Consider the following 10,627-nt stretch of genomic DNA (forward strand, 5'->3'; position numbering starts at 1 on the left):
TCTATTGTCCTTCTAAAAGGAAAGGTTTCAGATTTGTGGAATGAGTCAGGATATACACTAACAAAACACAAGCAAATCATAAGAACTTCATCTTGAAACATTATTAAGAATAAACTACCATTCTATGGCTTAACATTATTTCTGCTTATGCCAGTTAAACTGATTTAACCACACTTGAAAGAAAGCTGCTGTTTCCTTAATTATATTAAATATATCCTATTAGTGGCTTAATATTTGGTTGATTAGATTGGTATTTTTCTAATCAAATACATAACGTACACATACATCTTCATGGATTCATGCTAATATCAAAGCACTCTGGAGTCATTAAGAGGATAAGGGAAATGGCTATATATACAAATAATGGAAAACTGCATGGAACAGCTCTTTGAATGCTGTGCCACAATAATGGATCAGGAAACACACAGTTTAACAGTACTGACAGTTTAGAGACGAAAGGAAAGAAATGTATTAAGCTTCATAAAACAAATAGAGACTATTTTAATAAGGTTATGTAGACTTCACTGGAAATTGTAGCTTGTGAAGAATTCAGTGTTGACTTTCTGTCAGAGAGAACTGATTGCAGACAATTAGTGTGGCTGATGTCCACTTTGGGATTACCTGTCACAACAAATAGGCTGAGGGACATACTGTAACAGCTAAAGACAATTTTCTTTTATATCTAATGACCTTTAGGATAGCCAAATGTTACTAATAAAACATGCTGAGCCATTAGGTTCAGATCATAGACAAAAAGTAAGAATCATAAATGACAACTCAGTCACAATGTTTAGTGAGAAATAATGGGATAAATCCTGGGAAGAGATTTAAAAAGCAGACAGTGTAGAGTGAAAACTTAACTCTTACTTAAACACATACCTGCAGCATATTAAGTCTTGTTTTCTCCTCATACAAAAGTGTAAAAGTGAACAGAAGCAAGGAACACTGTTGGGAAAAAGTATCATGTGCTAGGAAAATAGCAATGTAAATATTTTAGTCCAGAAGACCATGTAGTGATTATTGCAGGTGCCAGGAAGAGATGGACTGCAACTCAACCACATTGTGGGAACACTGAGACAAAGGGAATCAGTTACCATTGCTGCAGAATGGGGGTATGGAGCCTCTGTGCCCTGGATGTCAGTTCAATCTGTTTGCTGTACTGCACAGCTCTGTGACTTCAAATTCACTGACACTGACCACAGGGCAGTGTGCTCACTGCCTTGACAGCAAGCTGTGTCAGATATGGATCAACAAGTGTGCACAACTGCCGCCTCACAAAATGTAGTGACTGTGACTCAACAACAGCCACCTTTATTAGTGAACTAGCATACTGACTCCATGCCGACCTGCTTTGTGGACAGTTCACATTTGGTTTTCATGTGACTGCACATGGTGCTGATAGTGCCCTCTGTGTCTGCCACAACACAATCACTGCCACTCAAAGCAGTCACCTCGTATGCACAACCTTTGTGCAACATTGTTGCCATGTTCCCAGCTCCAAAAGTGCCATGCTCAATAGACCCAGCACTGGTCATGTGTTTCCATTCAGCTCAGGGGGTACAACTGTTATCAGAAACCACAGAACACTGTTGAGCTGCACCACAACCAAGACTCCTTTTATCCTGAGCTGACCAATTGTCTCTGTAATTCGTAATAGTTGAGCACATATTCACTTCACTAGGCACTGCCAATGATAATTCAAAATTTGTGATGTTAATCTGCCATCTTGTGAAACATGCAGAACTAATAAGTGACATTATCCTTTTCCTTCCATCATGCATTAAGAATGACACAGGAAAACCCGCGTTAATACAGCAAATTACTCACAATGCCGAACTACAGGTTGAGCAAGTAGTTTATGGTGAGCAGCTCACTGAGGGAACCCCATCATGATTATGGAATCATATACATTCTTTAGTGGACTCCACACTAATGCTGGACCCAATCCTTCAGAAATTATGAATTTTCAAACTTGCAGTGATTGTGCACAAGGTAGAAATGCTGGATGGGATGTTGGCTGCAGCAGACAGATTATACTGAGCAGTACAAAACAGGCAGAACATCTATTTAGGCAACCATGCCTGCTCCGCTCTGTCAGTTGACAGATGCTCCACACAAATCGTAATTGCATCCAACATCACATGAAGTTCATGTCACCAGCTCCCCTCCAAGCCCCAAGCCATCAACTGCACATGGCACCACAATGACTGCCATAAATGTCACGCCAGCTGACAACACCCCATCTTGCCCACAACATTGCTGGTATCATGTGTATTGTGAGTCATCTGCACACAGTTGTCAGCAGCCCTGCTCATACCTAAATATCAACTGTGGGCCACAAAAGGTGCACCAGCCCACACCACAGCACCAAGCACCTCTCTTCTACCACAGCAACTTCACACAAGGGACACACATACTTTTGAGACTGCACCACAAATCTCTACTTCCTCATCAACACTGGGTCAGATGTGTGCACAGTGTCTCAACTACTATTTGAACCACACACTGCAAATCTAGGACTGCAACAGCATGCAATAAACGCCAAAGGCATCTGAGTACCCAGCATCGGATCTGGCACTTCATCTTCTTGATGAGCTACAATGCATTTAGATCTTCTACATCACTGAACCAGTGATAGGAATAGACTTCCTCCACAAGTTCAACCTCTCACTTGATCTTTACCATGGTGCCTTATACCACCATGTCTCACAGCCCTCATTCCTGGGCTTCTTGCCCGACTTCATCATGGGACACAAATCACAGTTCACCCCTGCCAACAACCATGGCATGGTGTTTGCTGACAGCAGACCACGCTACTCTAGCGCATTACCACAATACAAATAATCAACACAGTTCAAGGTCAACTGTATGACTCACACTGATTCACTATGATTATGCTCTGCCAATGATGACCTGTGCCAACACATACATGACATGTCCCTTGCCCTTGTGCATACAAGCAAACAAATCACATCTGTCACACAACAAAGTGGCAGTGGATCCACACTGCCATGCCCCCCCCCCCCCCCCCCCCGACAGCTATGCCTCACTGCTGCAGCTCACTGACACTGCAACACACAATGAGGCTCATCACCCAACAATATAGGTTAATACAGTGCTATCTGCTAGCTTCCTCCCTTGCAGAGTCTATTCCAGTCTCTTATATGACATGTTAGGACTTAGATTCTGTCAGTGCAAAATTAGAAATGGTACTGTGCACTGTATCAATAAACCTATTGATCCAGCTGTTTGCTGTAAAGCATGGCACCTCATACTAGAGCTTCTTCAGACAGCCAAGACAGCAGTGGATGATATGTTGCAAGTGGCCATCGTCCATTCTTCAGATCGCACCTGGGTGTCATTCATCAAAATGGTACTTACAAAATATGGTTCTGAGAGCCTGTGGGGACTAGAGAATGCTTCATTCTCACATGATTTGTGACAGCTATCCTGTGCCAAACATTCAAGATTTCACACATTCGCTCACAGTAGCTACAGTCTTCAGTGTAATTGACTGTCAAAAAGCCTATTATCAGATTCTCATGCACCTAGATGATATCAGTAAGACAGCCAACATCAACCAGTTTTTTGTGATGCCATACAAATGAAAAATGTTGCACAGATATGGCAATGTTTCAGTCTGCCTATTAATGCCACAACCAGCTTATCTACTTCAAATACACACCCCAACTGCATCATGAGAACTGATGGTTCAGTGCAGCTGTCAACAGTGGAACTGCCATCGCCAGCCACTCCCATTTCCAGCTACCATTGGCCACATCATCTTCCTCCTTGGTTTGTGCTGTGCCAGCTGTGCCAGATGTACACCATTTCCACTCTGCAGCAAGCACTGCCAGGCCTTCTCACAGATGATGATTTTCCACCATACCCTCAAATGCTCTGCACTCCAGGATGGGGGGCTCTGTGGAGACATAGTGGCAAAGAGAATTGCTAGCCAGTGCTCTAGACAGCAGTTCACACCAAGTGACATTAAGTGGTTGACACCTCCTGTACTGTCAAAAGTTTAATAACTGTTTATTTAGATCTATGTTGGTGTGTTACTTCCATGTCACCTACTACCATACTGATTATACATGCATAACTCCACTGAGGATGACACCACGCACATCACTGGGAACTCTCCCCATGCAAATGTGAATCTTGTGTCACTCTCTGAGTGAGTCAAATCTTAGATGAAGCATTCTGTTGAACATGTAAATGCAGAGCTTTATGAGTCTCTAAATAATATGATGGAGCAGTTACACAGTATTGCTACTCGCGAAGTACTCACCCATTGCAAGGCTTACATCCAAGAGTTTCCAATAGGACATTACTTGTGCAGCACATTTCCAGCAGTATTCAGTGCAACCAGCGCAATGCCAGCCCAATTCTGTGAATTCACACATTTTCAGTAGGCCTTTCTAAGGGTGGTTTTTTCCATCAGTTTTCTGGTTGGTTGGACACAGTTCACCACAAATCCCTCTCCTGTCCCATCCTCTTCATTTCAGAATAGCACTTGCAACCTCTGTCCTCAATTATTTTCTGGATGTATTCCAATCTGTCTTCCCCTACAGTTTACACCCCCTACAGTTCCCTCTGGTACCACAGAAGTTATTCCAAGATGTTTTGATATCTGTTAATCCTACCATCTTGTCCCTCCTTCTTGTCTATGTTTTCCATATATTACCTTCCTCAGTAATTCTGTACAGAACCTCCTTATTCCTCACCTTATCATTTCATGTGATTTTCAACATTCTTCCATAGCCTAACATCTCAGATGCTTTGATTCTCTTCTGTTCCAATTTTCCCACAGCCCATGTTTCACAACCACACATTGCTGTGCCTCAAACATACATTCCTAGGAAATTATTTCTCAAATTAAGGCCTATGTTTCATACTAGTAGAATTCTCTTGGCCAGAAATGCCCTTTTTCCCAGTGCTAGTCTGCTTTTTATGTCCTCCTTGCTCTGGCCAACACAAATCATTTTGCTGCCTGTGTAGCAGAGTCCTTGACTTCACCTAGTTTATGATCACCAATCCTGAAGCTAAGCTTCTCACTGTTCTCATTTCTGCTACTTCTCATTACTTTCATCTTTCTTCAATTTACTCTCAATCCATTCTATACAACACATCCCGTAATTCTCCTTCATTTTCTCTGAGGACAGCAATGTCATCAGCAAATCATATCACTGATATCCTTTCACATGGAATTTTAATTCCATTCTTGCACCTTTCTTTCATTTCCATCACTGCTTCTTTTAAGTATAGATTGAACAGTAGGGGCAAAAGATTACACCCCTGACTTACACCTTTTTTTTTTAATACAAGCACTTCGTTCTTGGTTTTCCGCTCTTATTGTTCCCTCTTGTTTCAAACAGCTCACATCATTTTGCATTCTCAGAGCCTTTTTTGAGGTCAAAAGATTCTATCAATGTGTTCTGATTTTTCTGTAGCCTTCCTTCCATTATCAACTGTATCTAACAACAAGAAGGAGTAATGACCCAGAAACAGCCAAATATTATAAAAACTACTGTGCTACATTAAGAAAGGTTATTAAAAAGTCCAGAAGCATGTGCATCATGTCTGAGATTAATACCTCTGATAACAAAATCAAAACAATTTGGGATATTATTACAAGGGAGACAGGACAACCAAGAGTACAGGATGATGGCATCACCATCAAAGCGAATGGAAACTTGATAAACAACAAGCTGGAAGTCGAAAACATTTTGAATAATCATTTTTTAAATGTTGTTGAGAAAATAGGATCTCAATGTTCATTATAAGAAGCAAGGCAGTTAATGGAAGAGACCTTACCCACACCATTTGATACAATTGAAATTCCACCCACCTCTCCTTCTGAAATTAGGAAGATGATAAACTCTCTCAAGAATAAAAGCTCACATGGAATTGATGGCATTTCCAGCAGAATAATAAAAGCTTGTTCCCAAGAAATAAGTGGGATTCTTAGCCACATATGTAATAGCTCTCTGAAGCAGAGTATTTTCCCAGATAGACTGAAGTATGCCATTGTTAAACCACTGCATAAAAAAGGAGATACGTCTTATGTCAACAACTACCGCCCAATCTCTCTTCTGACTGCCTTATCCAAAATTATTGAAAAAGTAATGTATTGTAGAGTAGCTTCACACCTTTGTAAAAATAAGGTTTTAAGAAAATGTCAGTTTGGTTTCCAGAAGGGGTTTTCAATGGAAAATGCTGTATATACTTTCACTAATGAAATATTAAGTGCTCTGAGTAACCGGAGGTCACCCGTTGGGATTTTTTGTGATCTATCAAAGCCTTTTGATTGTGTAAATCATGGAATGCTTCTATATAAGCTCAAGTACTGTGGTATGAATGGGACAGTGCTCAAATGGTTTAAATCATACCTAACTGGAAGAGTGCAGAAAGTTGAAATAAACAGTTCACATAATATGCAAAAAACTGGTGATTTCTCAAACTGGGGAACAATCAAGAATGGAGTGCTGCAAGTTTCAGTCTTGGGTCTTCTGCTGTTCTTAATATATATTAATCACTTGCCATTCTATATTCACGAAGATGCAAAGCTGGTACTTTTTGCCGATGATACAAGTATAGCTATCACACCTGACAGACAAGAATTAACTGGTGAAATTGTAAACGATGTTTTTCAGAAAATCATTAAGTGGTCCTCTGCAAACGGACTCTCATTAAACTTTGACAAAACACAGTATATACAGTTCCACACAATAAATGAAATGACCCCATTAATAAATATAGACTTTGATCAGAAATTGGTAGCTAAGGTAGAATATTAAAAATTTCTAGGTGTGTGCATTGATGAGGGGTTGAACTGGAAAAAACACACTGAGGATCTGCTGAAAAGTTTGAGTTCAGCTACTTATGCTATTAGGGTCATTGCAAATTTTGGCAATATACATCTGAGTAAATTAGCTTACCACACCTATTTTCATTCTCTGCTTTCATATGGCATTATATTCTGGGGTAACTCATCATTGAGTAAAAGAGTGTTCATTTGCACAAAGGCGTGTAATCAGAATAATTGCTGGAGCTCATCCAAGATCATCCTGCAAACACTTATTTAAAGAGCTAGAAATCTTCACTGTAGCCTCACAATATATATATTCACTTATGAAATTTGTTATTAACAATCCGAACGAATTCAAAAGTAGTAGCAGTGTACATGGCTACAACACTAGGAGAAAGGAAATTCAAGGTTAAATCTAACTTTGGCTCAGAAGGGGGTAAATTATGCTGCCACAAAAGTCTTTGGTAACTTACCTAATAGTATCAAAAGTCTGACAGATAGCCATATAGCATTTAAAAGGAAATTAAAAGACTTTCTTAATGGCAACTCCTTCTACTCATTAAATGAATTTTTGGATATAGTAAGTGGGTAATTTCCCAACCCCCACAAAAAAAAAAAAAATAATGATAATAATATTGAGTGTCATGTAATATTTTGTCTAATGTAATATCTTGTATAGACACCTTTTATTAACCTGACACGTTCCACATCATTACAAAGTATCGTATTCATGATCTATGGAACAAGTACTAATCTAATATAATCTAATCAACTGCAATGTCAGAACTGTCTCTCCAGTGCTGATTTTCTTTTCCGTTCTTCTGTACATTATTCTTGTCAGCAATTGGAATGCATTAGCTGTTAAGCTGATTGTGTGACAATTCTCACACTTGTCAGCTCTCACTATCTTTGAATTGTGTGAATGATGTTTCACCGAAAGTCTGGTGGTATACTGCCAGGCACATACATTCTGCACACCAATATGAATAGTCATTTTGTTGCCACTCCTCCCAGTGATTTTAGAATTCTGATGGGATCTTATCTGTCTCCGCTGGATTATTCGTTTGTAAGTCTTTGAAAGCTCTTTTAAGTTCTGATTCTAACTCTGGATCCCCTATCTCTTCTATATCAGCTCCTGTTTCTTCTCCTATAACTCATCATATAAGTCAACCTGCCTGCTTTCTCCTCTGCATTTAACATGGAATTCCCATTGCACTCTTAATGTAAGCACCCTTGCTTTTAATTTCACTGAAGATTGTTTTGACTTTCCTACATGCTGAGTCAGTCCTACTAACAATCATTTCTTTTTTGACTTCATCACAGTTTTCCTGCAGTCATTTTGCCTTAGCTTCCCTGCACTTCCTATTTATTTCATTCCTATGTGACTTGTATTTCTATATATGAGAATTTTCCTGAACATTTTTGTACTTCCTTGTGTCATCAATCAGCTGAAGTATTTCTTCTGTTAACCATGACTTCTTCACAGTTACCTCCTCTTTACCTATGTATTTCTTTTCAATTTCTGTGATTGCCCTTTCCAGATATGTCTATTCCTCTTCAACTGAACTGCCTATCAAGCTATTCCTTATCGCAGTATCTACAGCCTCAGAGAACAAGTGTACCTCTTCATTCCTTAGTAGTTCGATATCCCACTTCTTTGTGCACAGATTTTTCCTGACTAGTCTCTTAAACTTCAGCTGACTCTTCATCACTACTAAATTGTGATCGGATTCTACATCTGCTCCTGGGTATGCCTTACAATCCAGTATCTGATTCCAGAAACTCTGCCTGATCATAATGTAATCTACTTGAAGTCTTCCCATATCACCCGGCCTTTTTCAAGTTTACCTCCTCATCATGTGATCCTTGAATAGAGTATTCATTGTTACTTGCTGTAATTTATTGCAGAGCTCAGTCTTTCTCCTCTGCCATTCCTAGTACTGAGCCCATACTCTCCCACAGCCCTTTCTTCAACTACTTCCCCTCATTCCAGACCCCCATGACTATTAGATTTGCATCTCCCTTTACACAATGAATTAACCAGTCAATATCCTCAAATACTTTCTCTATTTCTTTACGCTGCGACATCAGTATGTATATCTCAACTAACATTGTTGGTGCTGGTTTGCTGTCAATTCTGATGAGAACAACTTCATCACTAAATTACTCACAGTAACTCACTATCTGTCCTACCTTCCTATTCATAATGAATTATTTAGGAATAAAGGACATATCTGAAAGCCAGATGTACTGCATCATTGATAGGTACACAAACAACAGGTACAGAGCTTTGCTAGCTTTCAGAATGAAATTCCTGTTTCAAGGCTGCAAGAAAAACACGCACACAAACACAGACACACTCACTCACACGCATGTCTCCTTACATTGTGCTCAGTCAACTGAGCACAATGCTCTCTTTCCATTTGCTTCTGCATACGATACTACTCTCATGGTACTACTTTCAATTTATAGCCTACATCATACGAATACGTTTTACTTTTTCCATTTTGAAACCACCTATTGACAAAAATATTGTACTGTTATTGATAATACAAATCACTTTCACTTCAAGTTCACTGGCATGTAAGTCTACAATGAAGCATCATACGCTAGGCAGCTGTTGTGGGTTTGTGATGGTGGGGCTGGAGAGAGACAGTGTTAGCAAGCCTGGAAATCCCCAAAACTCATGTTCGTCACATTGGTGCACTGCCGCTGCCAGTTGAATCCAATGATGCCAGATAGCCAGATAGAGACAGATTTCCTGCAGCATCAAATATATGGCCATTTTTAAGACTGGCTGGAATTTTAAATCAAATACTGGACATTTTTATATTAATTTTGAGTATAAGGAAGTGGAAAAACGAGAAGAGCAGGGAAGGGGATAGCTGGGAGGATGCATCGGCACAGGGTGTCACACAGTGAGGGTGAGAGGATGTGGATAGGGAGGAGGTGACAGGACAGAGGGGGTGGAGCATTAGATTACTGTAGATTGAGGCTGGGATAATTTCAGGAGTGTTGTAAGAATATCTCCCATCTGTACAGTTCAGGAAAGCTGGTGGTGGAGGGGAAAAACCAGATAACATGGGTTGTGAAACAGCCATTGAAATCAAGCATGTTATGTTCAATGCATGTTGTTCCACAGGGTGGTCTACTTTGCTCTTGGCCTTAGCTTGGCAGTGTCTATTCTTCCTGGTGGACAGCTGGTTGGTAGTCTTTCTCAATTTTCTTTTCTTGACTGGTTTGATGTGGGTACCACAAATTCCTCTCCTGTGCCAACCTTTTCATCTCAGAGTAGCACTTGCAACCTACATCCTCAGTTATTTGCTGGCTGTATTCTAATCTCTGTCTTCCTCTACGGTTTTTACCCTCTACAGTGCCCTCTAACCAATAGAAGTTATTCTGTGATATCTTCTTACCATTCTGTCTCTTTTTCTTGTCAGTATTTTCCATATATTTTTTTTCCTCACCAGTTCTCCAAAGAACCTCCTCATTCTTTATCTTATGAGTACACCTAATTTTCAACATTCTTCTGTAACAGCACATCTCAAATGCTTTGAGTCTCTTCTTTTCTGGTTATCTCACAGTCAATGTTTCATTACCATACAATTCTGTGCTTCAGATGTACATTCTCAGACATTTCTTCCTCAAATTAAGACCTATATTTCATACTAGCAGACTTATCTTGGCCAGGAAGGAATGCCCTTTTTCTGAGTGCTAGTCTGCTTTTTATGTCCTCCTTGCTCTGGACATCATGGGTTTTTTTGCTGCCTGTGGAGCAGAATTCCTTAACTCGATCTACTTTGTGATCACCAATTA

This window comes from Schistocerca piceifrons, chromosome 4 (assembly GCF_021461385.2).
Source record: "Schistocerca piceifrons isolate TAMUIC-IGC-003096 chromosome 4, iqSchPice1.1, whole genome shotgun sequence".
NCBI classification, from domain to species: Eukaryota; Metazoa; Arthropoda; class Insecta; order Orthoptera; family Acrididae; genus Schistocerca; species Schistocerca piceifrons.